Source organism: Ahaetulla prasina, chromosome 3 (assembly GCF_028640845.1).
Source record: "Ahaetulla prasina isolate Xishuangbanna chromosome 3, ASM2864084v1, whole genome shotgun sequence".
Lineage (NCBI taxonomy): Eukaryota > Metazoa > Chordata > Lepidosauria > Squamata > Colubridae > Ahaetulla > Ahaetulla prasina.
This window is the reverse complement of record NC_080541.1, coordinates 9,430,598-9,447,441: the sequence shown is the minus strand read 5'-3', so window position 1 is coordinate 9,447,441 and position 16,844 is coordinate 9,430,598. Positions and strand designations below refer to the sequence as shown.

Genomic DNA, 16,844 nt, shown 5'->3' with positions numbered 1-16,844 from the left:
CTGGAGAACAAGTAGCGGAAATTTTGAATAGCTCGGAGAACCGTAGTAAAAGTTCTGACTGACCCCGCCTCCATCTATTCTCTGCCTCCCGAGTCCCAGCTGATCAGGAGGGAATGGAGATTTTGCAGTAACCTTCCCCTGGATTGGGGAGGGAATGGAGATTTTATAGTACCCTTCCCCTGCCACGCCCACAAAGGCACCCACCAAGCCATGCCGCGCCCACCAAGCCACACCCATAGAACCGGTAGTAAAAAAAAAATTCAACCCACCACTGCTGCACACCATGGAAGGGAGGGAGGGAGGGAGGGAGGGAGGGAGAAAGGGAGGGAGGAAGGAAGGAAGGAAGGAAGGAAGGAAGGAAGGGCAATAGCACTTAGACTTACATACTGCTTTCCAGGGCTTTCCAGCCCCCTCTAAGCGGTTTACAGAGTCAGCCTATTTGCCCCCAACGATCTGGGTTCTCATTTTACCCACCTCAGAAGGATGGAAGGCTGAGTCAGCCTTGAGCCTGGTGAGATTTGAACTGCCAAATTGCACACAGCCGGCAGCCAGCTGAAGTACCCTGCAATACTGCATTCTAACCACTGCACACCAGAGGTGGGTTTCAGCAGGTTCTGACCAGTTCTGGAGAACAAGTAGCGGAAATTTTGAATAGCTCGGAGAACCGGTAGTAAAAGTTCTGACTGACCCCGCCTCCATCTATTCTCTGCATCCCGAATCCCAGCTGATCAGGAGGGAATGGAGATTTTGCAGTAACCTTCCCCTGGATTGGGGAGGGAATGGAGATTTTATAGTACCCTTCCCCTGCCATGCCCACAAAGGCACCCACCAAGCCATGCCGCGCCCACCAAGCCACACCCATAGAACCGGTAGTAAAAAAAAATTAAACCCACCACTGCTGCACACCATGGAAGGGAGGGAGGGAGGGAGGGAGGGAGGGAGAAAGGGAGGGAGGAAGGAAGGAAGGAAGGAAAGAAGGAAGGAAGGGCAATAGCACTTAGACTTACATACTGCTTTGCAGTGGTTTACAGCCCTCTCTAACCGGTTTACAGACTCAGCCTATTTGCCCCCAACAATCTGGGTCCTCATTTTACCCACCTCGGAAGGATGGAAGGCTGAGTCATCCTTGAGCCTGGTGAGATTCAAACTACTGGCAGTTGGCAGAGTTAGCCTGCCATACTGCATTCTAACCAGGTTGCCTGTGCATGGCGCCTTTCTGGACCGGGATGCCCTATCCACGGTTACTCACGCACTCGTGGCGTCTCGCCTGGATTACTGCAATGCTCTACATGGGGCTCCTTGAGGGGCATCCGGAGGCTACAGTTAGTCCAGAATGCAGCTGCGCTGGTGATAGATGGAGCCCTCGTGGCTCCCATATGACACCTATCCTGCGCAGACTGCACTGGCTTCCTGTGGCCTTCCGGTGCGCTGTTTTGGTGACCACCTTCAAAGCGCTCCATGGCATTGGGCCGGGTTATTTACGGGACCGCCTACTGCGACCGAATACCTCCCACCGTCCCGCGCCTCACAGAGAGGGTCTCCTCAGGGTGCCGTCAGCGAGGCAATGTCGTCTGGCACGCCCAGGGAAGGGCCTTCTCTGTGGGGCTCCCACCCTCTGGAGCGATCTACCCCCCGGACTTCGTCAGCTTTCGGACCTTCGGACCTTCCACCGCGGGCTTAAAACATACTTATTTAATTGTGCAGGACTGAGCTAGATTTTAAATTTTGGGTTTTAAATTGGGTTTTATCTCTATTTTTAATTGGACGGGCTTTAGAATAAGTTTTTTAAATGTTTTATATTGTATTTATATTCTATTTATCTGTTTTTAGTGCCTGTAAACCGCCCTGAGTCCCTTGGGAGATAGGGCGGTATATAAATATGATTAAATAAATAAATAAATAAATAATAACCACTGCACACCAGAGGTGGGTTTCAGCAGGTTCTAACCAGTTCTGGAGAACAAGTAGCGGAAATTTTGAATAGCTCGGAGAACCGGTAGTAAAAGTTCTGACTGACCCCGCCTCCATCTATTCTCTGCCTCCCGAGTCCCAGCTGATCAGGAGGGAATGGAGATTTTGCAGTAACCTTCCCCTGGATTGGGGAGGGAATGGAGATTTTATAGTACCCTTCCCCTGCCACGCCCACAAAGGCACCCACCAAGCCATGCCGCGCCCACCAAGCCACACCCATAGAACCGGTAGTAAAAAAAAAATTCAACCCACCACTGCTGCACACCATGGAAGGGAGGGAGGGAGGGAGGGAGGGAGGGAGAAAGGGAGGGAGGAAGGAAGGAAGGAAGGAAGGAAGGAAGGAAGGGCAATAGCACTTAGACTTACATACTGCTTTGCAGTGGTTTACAGCCCTCTCTAACCGGTTTACAGACTCAGCCTATTTGCCCCCAACAATCTGGGTCCTCATTTTACCCACCTCGGAAGGATGGAAGGCTGAGTCATCCTTGAGCCTGGTGAGATTTGAACTGCCAAATTGCACACAGCCAGCAGCCAGCTGAAGTACCCTGCAGTACTGCACTCTAACCACTGTGCCACCGCCGCTCACAATGGTTGTGAAGTCCTGCAGGATCTCCAGGGTGAGAATACACAACATACTAGAGGTGGCCATCATCTCACCTGAAGGAAACCCACTCATTTTGGTCAGCTGCAACAGACAAAAATGTCATCCAGGCTTGAGTGGGCCATAATTCAAATTCGGAATGGAGCTGGAAGGGACCTTGGGGGTAATAGATTAACAGAGTTGGAAGGGACCTTGTAGGTTACCTAGTCCAACCCACCCCCCACCTAAGCAGGAGAGCCTACACCATTTCTGACCAATGGCAGTCCAATCTTTTCTTGAAAGTCTCAAGTGATGAAGCTCCCACAACTTCTGAAGGCAACTTTTGTTCCAGTGGTTGATTGTTCTCACTGTCAGAAAATTTCCCCTTATTTCTAAGTTGAATCTCTCCTTGGTGAGTTTCCATTCATTATTCTTTGTTTGGCCTTCGGGTGCCTTGGAAAATAGCTTTACCCCCTCCTCTCTGTGGCAGCCCCCCAAATATTGGAAGACTGCTATCATGTCTCCCCTGGTCCTTCTCTTCACTAGACTAGCCATGCCCAGTTCCTGCAACCGTTCTTCGTATGTTTTAGTCTCCAGTTCCCTCATCATCCTGGTTGCTCTCCTCTGCGCTTTTTCTAGAGTCTCAACATCTTTTTTATAGTGTGGTGACCAAAACTGGATGCAGTACTCTAACTGTGGTCTTACTAAGGCTTTATAGAGTGGTATTAGTACCTCCCTTGATCTTGATTGTATCCTTCTATTAATGCAATTTAGGATTGCGTTGGCTTTTTTAGCTGCCGCTGCACACTGCTAGCTCTATCTATCTATCTATCTATCTATCTATCTATCTATCTATCTATCTATCTATCTATCTATCTATCTTTCTGAGGTTTTTGCAGGTGTTTGTATGTAGGTCTTTGGTTATTCGGGTTTTCTCCCGCGTAAAATTAGAAGTGTCTTGGTGACGTTTCGACGAAGTCTCATTCGTCATTTTCAGGCTTCAGCTTCGTGCTTCTGGGAGCACGGTTGAAGCCTGAAGATGACGAATGAGACTTCGTCAAAACGTCGCCAAGACACTTCCAATCTTACACGGAGAAAACCCAATAATCAAAGACAGACAGACAGACAGACATATATATATATATATATATATATATGTTTTCTGAGGTTTTCACGGTGTTTGTATATAGGTCTTTGGTTGTTCGGGTTTTCTCCGTGTAAGATTGGAAGTGTCTTGGCGGCGTTTGACGAAGTCTCATTCGTCATCTTCAGGCTTCAGCCGTGCTTCTGGGAGCACGGCTGAAGCCTGAAGATGACAAATGAGACTTCGAAACGTCGCCAAGACACTTCCAATCTTACACGGAGAAAACCCGAACAACTAAAGACCTATATATATATATATATATATATATATATATATATATATATATATATATATATATATATGTTCGGGTTTTCTCCGCGTAAAATTAGAGTGTCTTGGCGGCGTTTGACGAAGTCTCATTCGTCATCTTCAGGCTTCAGCCGTGCTTCTGGGAGCACGGCTGAAGCCTGATGATGACGAATGGGATTTCGTCGAAACATCGCCAAGACACTTCAAATTTTACGCGGGAGAAAACCCGAATAACCAAAGACAGACAGACAGACAGACAGACAGACAGACAGACAGACAGACATACATACATACATACATACATACATACATACATACATACATACATACATATATATATATATATATATGTTTTCTGAGGTTTTCACGGGTGTTTGTATATAGGTCTTTGGTTGTTCGGGTTTTCTCCCGTGTAAGATTGGAAGTGTCTTCTTTTCCAAAAAGTTTTTATTGGTCAAAAAAGGTTTATACAAATACATATCAGGTATGGTAAATTTTCATTTTTCTTATACAAGATAAGAATTTTACTCAAAATTTTAAACACATACAACAGCCATATGGCAAGCAGGTGATACGAAGTAGCTAAGTTTATCAATCTTACATACGCAATAAAGAAGGGTCAAGAATAATCAGAATATCATACAAAGGAGAATAAGGAAAACCAACACAATACCAAATATCATTGTCACTTCCTAGAAGATTGGAAGTGTCTTGGCGACGTTTCGACGAAGTCTCATTCGTCATCTTCAGGCTTCAGCTTCGTGCTTCTGGGAGCACGAAGCTGAAGCCTGAAGATGACAAATGAGACTTCGTCAAACGCCGCCAAGACACTTCCAATCTTACACGGAGAAAACCCGAACAACCAAAGACATATATATATATATATATATATATATATATATATATATATATATATATATATATATATATATGTAGGTCTTTGGTTGTTCGGGTTTTCTCCGTGTAAGATTGGAAGTGTCTTGGCGGCGTTTGACGAAGTCTCATTTGTCATCTTCAGGCTTCAGCCGTGCTTCTGGGAGCACGGCTGAAGCCTGAAGATGACGAATGAGACTTCGTCGAAACGTCACCAAGACACTTCCAATTTTACGCGGGAGAAAACCCGAATAACCAAAGACCTACATACAAACACCTGCGAAAACCTCAGAAAACATATATATATATATGTGTGTGTGTGTGTGTGTGTCTTCTAGTCCAACCCCTTGTTCAAGCAGGAGACCCTATGTCATTTCAGACAAGTGGCTGTCCAGCAACTTCTTAAAATCCTCCAGTGATGGAGCACCCACAACTTCTGAAGGCGGTAAAGATTTTCAATAAAGGTAGTCCTCTACTTATAATCGCATGGGAGCCCAAAATTTCAGTTGTTAAGAGAGACAATTTTAAATGAATTTTGCCCCATTTTATGACCTTTCTTGCCACCCTTGTTAAGTGAACCACTGCAGTGGTTAGGTTAGAAACACGTTCAGTGAATCCAGCTTCCCCATTGACTTTGCTTGTCTGGTGATCCCATGATCTCGAGACATTGCAATCATTATCAGTATGAACTGGTTGCCAAGCATCCAAATTTTGATCACGTGACCACAATGGGGATGCTGCAATGGTGGTGTGAAAAATGAGTCATTTTTTTTCCCCCAATGTTGGTGTAACTTGGGACAGTCACTAAACGAACTCTTGTAAATCGAAGACTATTAATGACTTTGCAAAGCTCCTTCGTCTAATCATTGCATGTCTTCTCTAGAGCAACAACATTCCTTGCCACCTGCTTTACAACCTGTTTCACTTGGAAGTGCCAGCAGAATATTGCATTTGCAATCTTCCTTATTTTTTTATTAATTTATAATACGACATACAAAGAGAATACAAAAGTAAATAGGAAAATTATTGAAGGAAAAAGGGAAGTAGGACAGTGGGGGAAAACACAGGAAAAAGAAAAACAGTGGCATTGATTTGCAACTCCTTTGGTGCAGTAAAATAAAGCATTAACATCTACCTTCAACTTGTTACTTTTTCATAATAATAGAAACTAACCATTTCTATAATAACAAGTCTGTCTAATCGGTAAAGCCCAACATCAAAGTTTCATATTTTTCCCACCTCAAGCACAAAGTCCAGAAACGGTTTCCAAGTAGAAATGAAAGTACTTGCATTTTGTTTCTTTCATCAAAGCAGTCGATTTGGCCATTTTCCTTTTTTTAAATTTGAATTTATATCCCACCCTTCTCCGAAGACTCAGGGCGGCTTACACTGTGTTAAGCAATAGTCTTCATCCATTTGTATATTATATACAAAGTCAACTTTTATTGCCCCCCAACAATCTGGGTCCTCATTTTACCTACCTTATAAAGGATGGAAGGCTGAGTCAACCTTGGGCCTGGTGGGACTTGAACTTGCAGTAATTGAAAGCAGCTGTGTTAATAACAGACAGACTTAGTCTGCTGAGCCACCAGAGGCCCATCTCTGCTAACTTCATCCTTTTTTGCAGCCATTCATCCATGGTGGAAATTGAGATGACCTTCCATTTCTGTGCATACAGTAGTCTTGTTGCCATCAACATATAAAATATCAGAGTTCCAAATTTTTTCCCCCCAAGTCTTGTTCCCAAAAGAACCAAGTCTCTGGTTTTCTTTTCTTTTCTTTCTATATTTACTTTAAAAGTTTTCTGTATTAAGATATGAATCTTAATAGAATTTAATTGTTATAATTTATATATTTTGGATATAAGTTATAATTTTAATAATGTTATTTGACAGATGTAAGGTAAATTGAAGAAATATTAATATTAGCAATGTTATTTGATTTATGTAAGTGATATTAAAGATATGAGAAGATAGAATATTGTTTATTTTTGGAGATTGGATAAAAATTTAAGAATTTAAGCTGGAAATATGAATTATATTTGGGAGACTGTTTAAGGAAGAAAGGTATATTATAAAAGAATTTCTGATGAATACTGGAAGATGGAATATCGTCTTGGTCTTGATCGATGAAGATTGGATATTAAAAACTATAAGATTCTGAAGACTTCAGGAGTGGAATGGATTGATATATATTTGGTGTTAATTGATGAAGATTGGATATTAAAAACTATGTATTTTATTGATGAACTGGAAATACTATTTTTTTTTTTTTTGTTTACATTTATACCCCGCCCTTCTCCGAAGACTCAGGGCGGCTTACAATGTATATACCGTATATACTCGAATATAAGCCGATCCGAGTATAAGCCGAGGTCCCCAATTTTACCCCAAAAACTGGGGTAAACTGGGGACTCGAGTATAAGCCGAGGGTGGGAAATGAGGCACCTACCGGTTGGGGAAAGCCTCCCTCCCTCAGCTGAGAAGGCTGGCGGGTCCCCCGCCCCGCCCTCTCACTGCACCGGCAGGGCTTCCCCGCGCCGTCCGGTAAAATGTGAAAAAAAGAAAAAAAAAAAAACTCGAGTATAAGCCGTATATACTCGAGTATAAGCCGAGGGGCTTAAAAAAAAACAAAACTCGAGTATAAGCCGTATAGACCCGAGTATAAGCCGAGGGGACGTTTTTCAGCACAAAAAACGTGCTGAAAAACTCGGCTTATACTCGAGTATATACGGTAATTGGAAGATTCTGAAGATTTTAGGAGTGGAATGGACTGATATATAATGGACTGGAAGAAGAATGTACTTTTTTGTTTCTGGAAGGGGAGTTAAGGTCTTAGAGAGAGGAGTGACTATGGATTATGACTTATGTTGTATTTTAATTTATGATTGTTAATCTTATACCCTGTACTTTGTTCTGGGAAGTCTTGGGGGGTGGGAGGGGGGAGGGAGGGGAAGGGGGGAGAGGGGGGGAGATGAAGGATCAATGTAAAGGAATGATTGAAGATATGTAATTAAGAAATAGAAATAATTTGAAATGAAATCGGGGCTGCTCAGCTGCCATTTCAGAAGGGAATGGAAAGGGAGAGGAGAGAGTGAAGGAAGAAAGTAGATAGGAAAGAGAGGGGAAGAAAAGGGGAAAGGAGAGGAAGAAGAAAGGGAAAGAGAGAGGGTTAGAAAGGGTGGAAGAGAAGAGTAGGGAAGGAGGAGAGGATGTAGAAAAGCGAAGGCAAGGAAGGATGAAGAAAGTAGAAGAAAGTAGAGAAGGGAGGAGGAAAGGTTTGTTAAGGAAGGAAGTGGTAGCTGGGCAGGTCCGAATAAGTAACAAATGAAAGTTAATGACTAATGTTGAATAAGAGACTGTATATTGAATAGGTTGTTGAAAAATGAAAATAAAACTTTTTTACTAAAAAAAAAAAAAAAAGTTTTCTGTATTAAGATATGAATCTTACTCCAATATTTCTTTGCTTTATCACACGTCCACCATACATGATAAAAAGTCCTTTCTTTATATTTATATTGCATAGAACCGTGATGGCGAACCTACAGTATGGCACGTGAGCCACCGCCCCTCTTCAGCTCTGCTGCGCATGCACGCACATCTCCCACTGACCAGCTCATCTTTGGGCCTCTGCTGCGCATGCGCAGGGGGTGGGGCGTGTGCGGTGGGGGTGCATGCCCATGCAGGGAATGCTTGCAGGGGGCTGCGCATGCATTTGTGGGGCGTGGGGCACATGCTGGGGCCGCATGCGGGGGGGGCGGGGTGTGTACGAGGGGCACGTGCACATGTGCAGGGACTGGGGTGCATGTGGTGGGCTGCAAACAGTGGTGGGATTCAGCCGGTTCACACCTATTTGGGAGAACCGGGTATTAACTTTCTAAGCAGTTCGGAGAACCGATTGTTGGAAGAAATCTTATTTTGGTTTTTTTCCACTTTACAGGGCTAATCCTGTAAGGAACTGAAACATTCTGGTGTTGTTTCTAGCCTAATTTTTATTGCCCTGCTTACAGAAACTGCCTCTCTGGTTAACCCTTATTACATTGTAACAGTAATGTGAAGCGCCCATCGGCGTGAGCAACATTAAGTTGGCTGCACACCACTGGCTGCACACTGGCTGCACACATGCACTGAGGAGCAGGGCACTTGAGGGGGGCTGTGTGCATGCACAGGGAGCATGCAGGGGACTGCACACACATTGCATTTTGGGGGTTCAGGTGCTCACACTTAGCAATCGCTGGTATAGAATATTGTACTTGCAAGTACAAGCAAGAGCAGATCATTGAGGGAAGCCTTATGGGAGCACATTTGCATCAGAAGGGATTTATGTGGCATTTCAAGAACTTCCCATCCATCCATCCATCCATCCATCCATCTATCCATTCATCCTAGATGCTTCTGAGTATTTAGCCATTGATAGGAGTGTTCTGATATTTCAGGGGCTCCTATTGTTCTGTCCCCCTTCGCCTTCATCCGAGCGATGGCTTAATTAGCCGGCACTATCAGCTCTGTCAGCAAACTAGCAAGCATATGCCAAGTGACTCTGTTATCTCCCTTGATGCCGATGAGTCACCCAGGAACAAACAGTACTTCATCTCTAGTTAAGCAGTTGATTTTGCCTGCTACGAAGCGGCATCGCAGCCCTCACTGGTTTTATATCCTGTGGGGTGTGGCTCCATGACTCAGCACTTCCTAGGCCTGCCCCATCCCTGCTTCTGTTGTTCCCGCCTCTCCTGCCTACGAAACCTAGGGTCCAGCCAGGCCTGATTGCCATCAGCCGGGTCTGGAGGCGTGGCCTGGGGGGGGAAGAGTCAGGGGACGGAGGCCTTGTTATCTCCTCCACCTGGCCTGCCTCTGGCTCCTGGAGCTGAGCCAGGGAAGCCGGTGCTCCCGAGGTAAGTCCTGATGGCCCTTCCCCCTCACTTTCCAAGTCACTTTTTGGCAGAGAGCCCAGCTCGAGGGGCGCAGACACAACACCTACAAAGATGAAAGGTCAAGTTATTTTCCAAAGCACCAAAAGGCAAGACAAGAAGCAATGGATGGAAACTAACCAAGGAGAGAATATTTATGGTTTATGGAAGGATTTTTTGTTTATTTGTTTGTTTGGGCACTGTTGAATCAGTTTTTGATTCCTGGAAACTGCACAGAATAGTCCCTGAAGTTTTCTTGGCATGGTTTATTTGCCATTGCCTCCTTCCTGGAGCTGAGGGAGAGTGACTGGCTCAAGGTGACACCCCTGGCTTCCTACCCAAGACTGGACTGCACCTGGATCTAGATCTCACAATCTTCTGGTTCCTTAACCTCTACATGAAACTGGCTCTCTGTAATAAATAGAAAGCCTCAAAGCTATCTGAGAACCATCTATATTCAGAATTATCCTCATTGACTCTGCTTTCAGTTGGGTAGGATTCTTGTCAAGCAAAAGGACAAGCCATTCGCATGAAGCCCAACTGAGAAACTTGTCCAGAAGGAGCGAGCATGAGTTGTAACGGGAAGCATTGTTCCACTGCTGGCCAGGACCACACCTTCCTGCAAGAGCAGCTCCTCCAAATCCATGCAAATGTCTAAACGATGCAGAAAAGCCACCACAATGGCATCCAAGCATGCCCTCTGGCTGGAGAAACTGGACCCAGGATCGAGGAAGTCATGGTTAGTGGGAAGAAGGAGAAAGAGAGAGAGAGAGAGAGAGAGAGAGAAAGAGGGAGGGAGGGAAGGAAGGACAGAAAGAAAGAAAAAGAAAGAAGAAAGAGAGAGAGAGAAAGAAAGAGAGAAAGAAAGAGAGAAAGAAAGAAAGAAAGAGGGAGGGAGGGAGGGAGGGAGAGAGGGAAGGAAGGAAGGAAGGAAGGAAGGAAGGAAGGAAGGAAGGAAGGAAGAAAAGAAAAGAAAAGAAAGAAGAAAGAGAGAGAGAGAAAGAAAAGAAAAGAAAAGAAAGAGGGAGGGAGGGAGGAGGAAGGACAGAAAGAAAAGAAAAGAAAAGAAAGAAGAAAAGAAAGAGAAAGAGGGAGGGATGGAGGGAGGGAGGAGGAAGGAAGGAAGGAAGGAAAGAAAAGAAAAGAAAAGAAAGAAGAAAGAGAGAGAGAGAAAGAAAAGAAAGAGGGAGGGAGGGAGGAAGGAAGGAAGGAAGAAAAGAAAAGAAAAGAAAAGAAAAGAAAAGAAAGAAGAAAGAGAGAAAGAAAAGAAAAGAAAAGAAAAGAAAAGAAAAGAAAGAGGGAGGGAGGGAAGGAAGGAAGGAAGGAAAGAAAAAGAAAGAGAGAAGAAAGAGAGAGAGAGAAAGAAAGAAAGAGGGAGGGAGGGAAGGAAGGAAGGAAGGAAGGAAAGAAAGAAAGAAAAAGAGAGGAAGAAGAAAGAAAGAGAGAGAGAGAGAGAGAAAGAAAGAGAGAGAGAGAGGGAGAGAGAGAGAGAGAGAGAGAGAGAGAGAGAGAGAGAGAAGGCCTTGAATGGATGTCATTTTCTTCACCATCAGTATCCCACATGAATGGTTGCAGCTTCCATTCATGTTTTGTGTTGACAACCTGACAGAACACCAGGTGAGGTCCACAATGTTGGGGCCACCTTTATGAACGGTTACAGGAACTGGGCATGGCTGGTCTAGTGAAGAGAAGGACCAGGGGAGACATGATAGCAGTCTTCCAATATTTGAGGGGCTGCCATAGAGAGGAAGGGGATCAAGTTGTTTTCCAAAGCACCTGAAGGCCAGACAAGGAATAATGGATGGAAACTGACCAAGGAGAGATTCAACCTAGAAATAAGGAGGAATTTTCTGACAACGAGAACAATCAACCAGTGGAATAGAATTTGCCTTCTGAAGTTGTGGGAGCTTCATCACTGGAGGCTTTCAAGAAACGATTGGACTGCCATTTGTCAGAAATGGTGTAGGGTCTCCTGCTTGGGTGGGTGGGGTGGACTAGATGACCTACAAGGTTCCTTCCAACTCTGTTAATCTGTATCTAATCTGTACCTCTAGAAAATATTTGGTAGAAGCTATTTCTCTTACTGACCATGGTGGTATCACCCTTAGCTTCTCTCCATGGGCTGGGTTTTCCTACTGCAGCATACTATTCTTAAATGCTGAAACCCAAGTATGTAGCTTATAATTAGAGAGCAGCTGAGTATAGCAAACAGGACCATGTATTAAATATCGCACAAAGCAGTATTTGGTGTGTTGCTGTTGTTTTTTTTTTTAAAAATGGGAATATGGACCCTACTTTATGAAGTTACATAGCAAAGAAAATCAGTGTAACTCAGTTTGCAATGTGACATTGGCCGAAGCCAGAATCCACCTATAATTTACAGCAGAGTTGCATTTTTATTCTACCAGCTATTTACAGCAAAGTAGATCATATATCGGTTAGCAACGAAGGAGGAAAATAAACATGACCAAAATACTGAAAACAAGCAGGTTAGGGGAGAAAAAAAAACCCTTCTGCATTTTAAACCAGACGCGATTCTGCGGACAAATAGGGTTAGCTGGAAAAGTGGATTTTTTTCTTTATTCTTTCAAAGAAAGTCATCCAAATTTATCAGCTGAATGCACCCAAAGAACGTTTGCTCATCAGGAAGAGCATAAGAAAGAATCCTTATGATTTATATTGATATATTGACCATCATTTGTGTTGTAAATGTTGTACCTTGGTGAAGGTATCTTTTCTTTTATGTACACTGAGAGCATATGCACCAAGACAAATTCCTTGTGTGTCCAATCACACTTGGCCAATAAAAAATTCTATTCTATTCTATTCTATTCTATTCTATTCTATTCTATTCTATTCTATTCTATTCTATTCTAAGAGTTGCATGCAGTACGTCAGATATTTCTAGATTTAGTAGAAGGAATCACAAAATCACTCCTTCTAAGCTTAATTTAATTTAACCGTAAATCACTCAGTACGCTCCAAAAGTGCTTTTTCAGGAGGCAACTGGACTTTCTTTTTTATCTTTGAAGATGTTTTGCTTCTCATCCAAGAAGCTTCTTCAGCTCTGACTCTGATTCTTCGGTCAGAGCTAAAGAAGCTTCTTGGATGAGAAGCGAAACATCTTCAAAGAAAAACAAAAAAAGTCCAGTTTTTCTCCTGAAAAAAAAACAACAACCCAAAACTCCTTTGGGACACCCCTGAGCTGGATGTCTGAGAATCTCTACAGACACTCAATATGTTCTTTCTGAACAGGAAGGCAGCCTGAAAATCAAATTGAAAAAGTGTTTCTAGTCACTGAAACCTTCAATCAAAGCAGCTCCTGAAACAAATTGAAAATGTGTCCTGGGTCAAGACGTCAGAGCAGCTATGTAGCTATCTCACTTCAATTGATCTAATAAAATAAGCTTCTTCAATGCCTGCATTCACCTGCTCCGGATTCTCTTTCCTCCAGGCCGAGTAGACAACCCAACATGAAGGGCCGTAATAGCTCAGGCTGTTAGAAGCCTGTTATTAGAACACAGCAGCCTGCAATTACTGCAGGTTCAAGCCCGGCCCAAGGTTGACTCAGCCTTCCATCCTTTATAAGGTAGGTAAAATGAGGACCCAGATTGTTGGGGGGGCAATAAATTGACTTTGTAAATATACAAATAGAATGAGACTATTGCCTTATACACTGTAAGCCGCCCTGAGTCTTCGGAGAAGGGCGGGATATAAATGTAAATTTAAAAAAAAATTGGCCCAATTGCATTAAAAGCACAGAAGAAGACCAAGCTGATTCTACAAACTGAAGTGTCACCTAGACCTGAGTCACTTAGATAACCAGACTGAAGCAGCAGATCCTTCCATATTTAATTCAGGGGCTGCCACAAAGAAGAGGGAGTCAAACCATTCCCCAAAGCACCTGAGGGCAGGACAAGAAGCAATGGGTGGAAACTCATCGAGGAGAGAAGCAACTTAGAACTAAGGAGGAATTTCCTGACTGTTAAAACAATTAATCAGTGGAACCACTTGCCTGCAGAAGTTGTGAATGCTCCAACACTGGAAGTTTTTAAGAAGATGTTGGATAACAATTTGTCTGAAGTGGTGTAGGGTGTCCTTCCCAAGCGGGGGGTTGGACTAGAAGACCTCCAAGGTCCCTTCCAACTCTGTTATTCTATTCTATTCTATTCTATTCTATTCTATTCTATTCTATTCTATTCTATTCTAATTCCACTAATCAGTGGAATAACTTTTCTCCAGAAATTGTGGGTGCTCCATCACTGTAGGTTTTTTTTTAAGAGATTGGATAACGATTTGTCTGGAATGATATACGGGGTTGGACTAGAAGACCTCCAAAGTCCCTTCCAACTTCGTTAAACTCTATTCTACGCAGAAACAGATAAATCCACATCCATGCCGGAAAGAAAATCTTGTGCGTTTCCCACCAAAGCTGTTATTAAAAAGCAAGTGCTAGTCACCTTCCAGGTTTCTCAAGCGTCTTTTCTTTTCTCTTCTGTATGATGCCTCTTACCTGTTATGTGGGTGAAATCTTCCAGCAATTCTTGGAGAATCAGGTTAAGTCCAGCCCTTCAGATTAAATTTACAGCCAGCATGTAATGCAAACCAATTCCAATCAGAGCGCGGGACAATTTTCAAATGAAAAAGACAGCTGGAAAAAAATACTCTCTTCTATCCATAAGAGTCGAAGGCACTCCTTACAAGTTCTTTTTTTTAAAAAAGAAAGAAAGAAAGAAACCAGATTCAAAGAGAAATGGCAAGAGAGAGAGGAGGCAGCCTCTTAGCACCCTATCTCAATATCCCTCTTGCTCGGAGTGAAGCTAACTTTGGAAAGATGCAAAGCCAAAAGAGAGAGAGAGAGCAAGAGAGAGAGAGAGAGAGAGAGCGAGCTGAAAGACAAGCAGGAGATTTTGGGAGGGGTCAGTGGGAGGAATGAGGGTGTGTAAAGGGAGGTGAGGTGGAGGCTGGAGGCTGGAGTGGAATTTAAGGAGAAAGTAGGGGGGGAGAGGATATAGGTAAATGTCTCAACTTGTAACCTTGAATACATTTCTTTTTTTCCCCCTTTCTTTCGTTTTTCCAGGAAAGTCCAATTTCATGCAGCGGGGATTATTTTTTTGAGCATTCCTGTAAAAAAAAAGTTGTCCTGTTAAGATAATCAGCACATAGATACTCTCATATATAGATCTGAACTCCAAATTTGACCACATTTTGGGTGTTTCTTCGCCATTGTCATCTTCTGGATGTTTCTTTATATTGTTGTTGTTGTTAGTTGTTAGTTGTGAAGTCATGTCCGACCCATTACGACCCCATGGACAACATTCCTCCAGGCCTTCCTGTCCTCTACCATCCTCTGGAGCAGGGGTCTCCAACCCTGGTCCCTTTAAGACTTGTGGACTTCAACTTCCAGATTCTCTGGGAGTTGAAGTCCACAAGTCTTAAAGGGACCAAGATTGGAGACCCCTGCTCTGGAGTCCATTTAAGCTCACGCCGACTGCTTCAGTGACTCCATCCTGCCACCTCGTTCTCTGTCATCCCTTTCTTCTTTTGCCCTCAATCTTTTCCAGCATTCGGCTTTTCTCCAGTGAGTCCTTCCTTCTCATTAGGTGGCCAAAGTATTTGAGTTTCATCTTCAGGATCTGGCCTTCTAAAGCAGAGGTCTCCGACCTTGGCAACTTTAAGCCTGGAGGACTTCAACTCCCAGAATTCCCCAGCCAGCTGGGGAATTCTGGGAGTTGAAGTCTGCCAGGCTTAAAGTTGCCAAGGCTGGAGACCCCTGTTCTAAAGAGCAGTCAGGGTTGATCTCCTCTAGGACTGGCTCTTTTTATAAATATGCATTTTTATCTTGTTTTATAACGATCAAAGATTCCATTTTTAGTTAAACAGTGTGTAGTCTGGGTACAAATATTTTTAGGAAATAATAATTGAAGTGTTTATAACAATATTCATTGCATTGGTTTTAGTTCTATAATAATAACAACAATAATAATAATAATATATTTGCTTATCGATTTTAACAAACCTCCCTTATATCATTAGTCCTTTTCTTTCATTGACTTGTTTCTAACTTCTGTTTTTATTAACTAGCCATTGATAAAATAAGTCTCATGTCAAAAAGTTTTCAGTTTCTTCCTATTCCTTAATTGTAAGTGTTAGTCTATCCATTTCTGCACATTCCAGTATTTTTTGAATCACATTTTCATCTGTAGGGATCACTTCCCTTTTCCATTGTTGTGCAAATACAATTCTAGCTGCAGTTAATGCATGTAGAACAGTGGTGGGTTTCAAAATTTTTACTAACGGTTCTGTGAGTGTAGCTTGGTGGGTGTAGCATGGCTTGGTGGGCGTGGCTTGGTGGGTGTGGCAGGGGAAGGATACTGCAAAATCCCCTTTTCCTCCTGATCAGCTGGGACTTGGGAGGCAGAGAATAGATGGGGGCGGTGCCAGTCAGAATTTTTACTACCGGTTCTCGAAACTACTCAACATTTCCGCTACCGGTTCTCCAGAACTGGTCAGAACCTGCTGAAATCCACCTCTGATGTAGAATCAAATATGTATTCCCCTTGTAATACTTATCTGGTAAAATGCCCAACAAAAATATTTCTGGTTTTAAATCTATATGTTGCTTTATCATTTTTTATCAACCGTGTGTGTATTTTTGTCCAATTTTTTTTTGCTTTTGGGCATGGCCAGCACATATGATAATACAAACCAGGTATCTGATGACATTTCCAAGATTTAGCGGACGTGTCCTTAAACATCTTTGCCAACCTTGTGGGTGAAAAATGTCATCTATAAAACATTTTAGAAATATTTGCTTTACATGCAGTTGACATCGTTAATTTATAATTCCTATCTCACAATTTCTGCCATTTATCTAACTCTATTGTGTAACCAAAATTTTTAGCCCATACTATTATTGTCTCTTTTACTTGCTCACCTTCCATTTTGATACTTAGTAGATAGTGATATATTTTCTTTATTAATTTTTCATCCGTCCCTGTTAATATCTGACCTAATTCGGTTAATTCTTTGTAAAAACCATACATTTTAGCATCTTTCTCATATCGAGATTGGATCTTCACTTGTGGCCACCATGCTATGCCAATATCTTGACTACTCAA

At 42.9% G+C, this 16,844-nt stretch overlaps 1 protein-coding gene across 1 annotated transcript in view; it reads right to left on the bottom strand.

Moving 5' to 3' along the window:
• The window catches only part of COL22A1 (collagen type XXII alpha 1 chain), a 316,045-nt gene extending 301,584 nt beyond the window's left edge, over nt 1-14,461 (bottom strand). The window contains exon 1 of the mRNA XM_058177405.1: nt 14,237-14,461. The gene's annotated coding sequence lies outside the window, so the exon portion shown is untranslated. The remainder of the gene's footprint in view (nt 1-14,236) is intronic.
• Nucleotides 14,462-16,844: the final 2,383 nt, after the last annotated feature.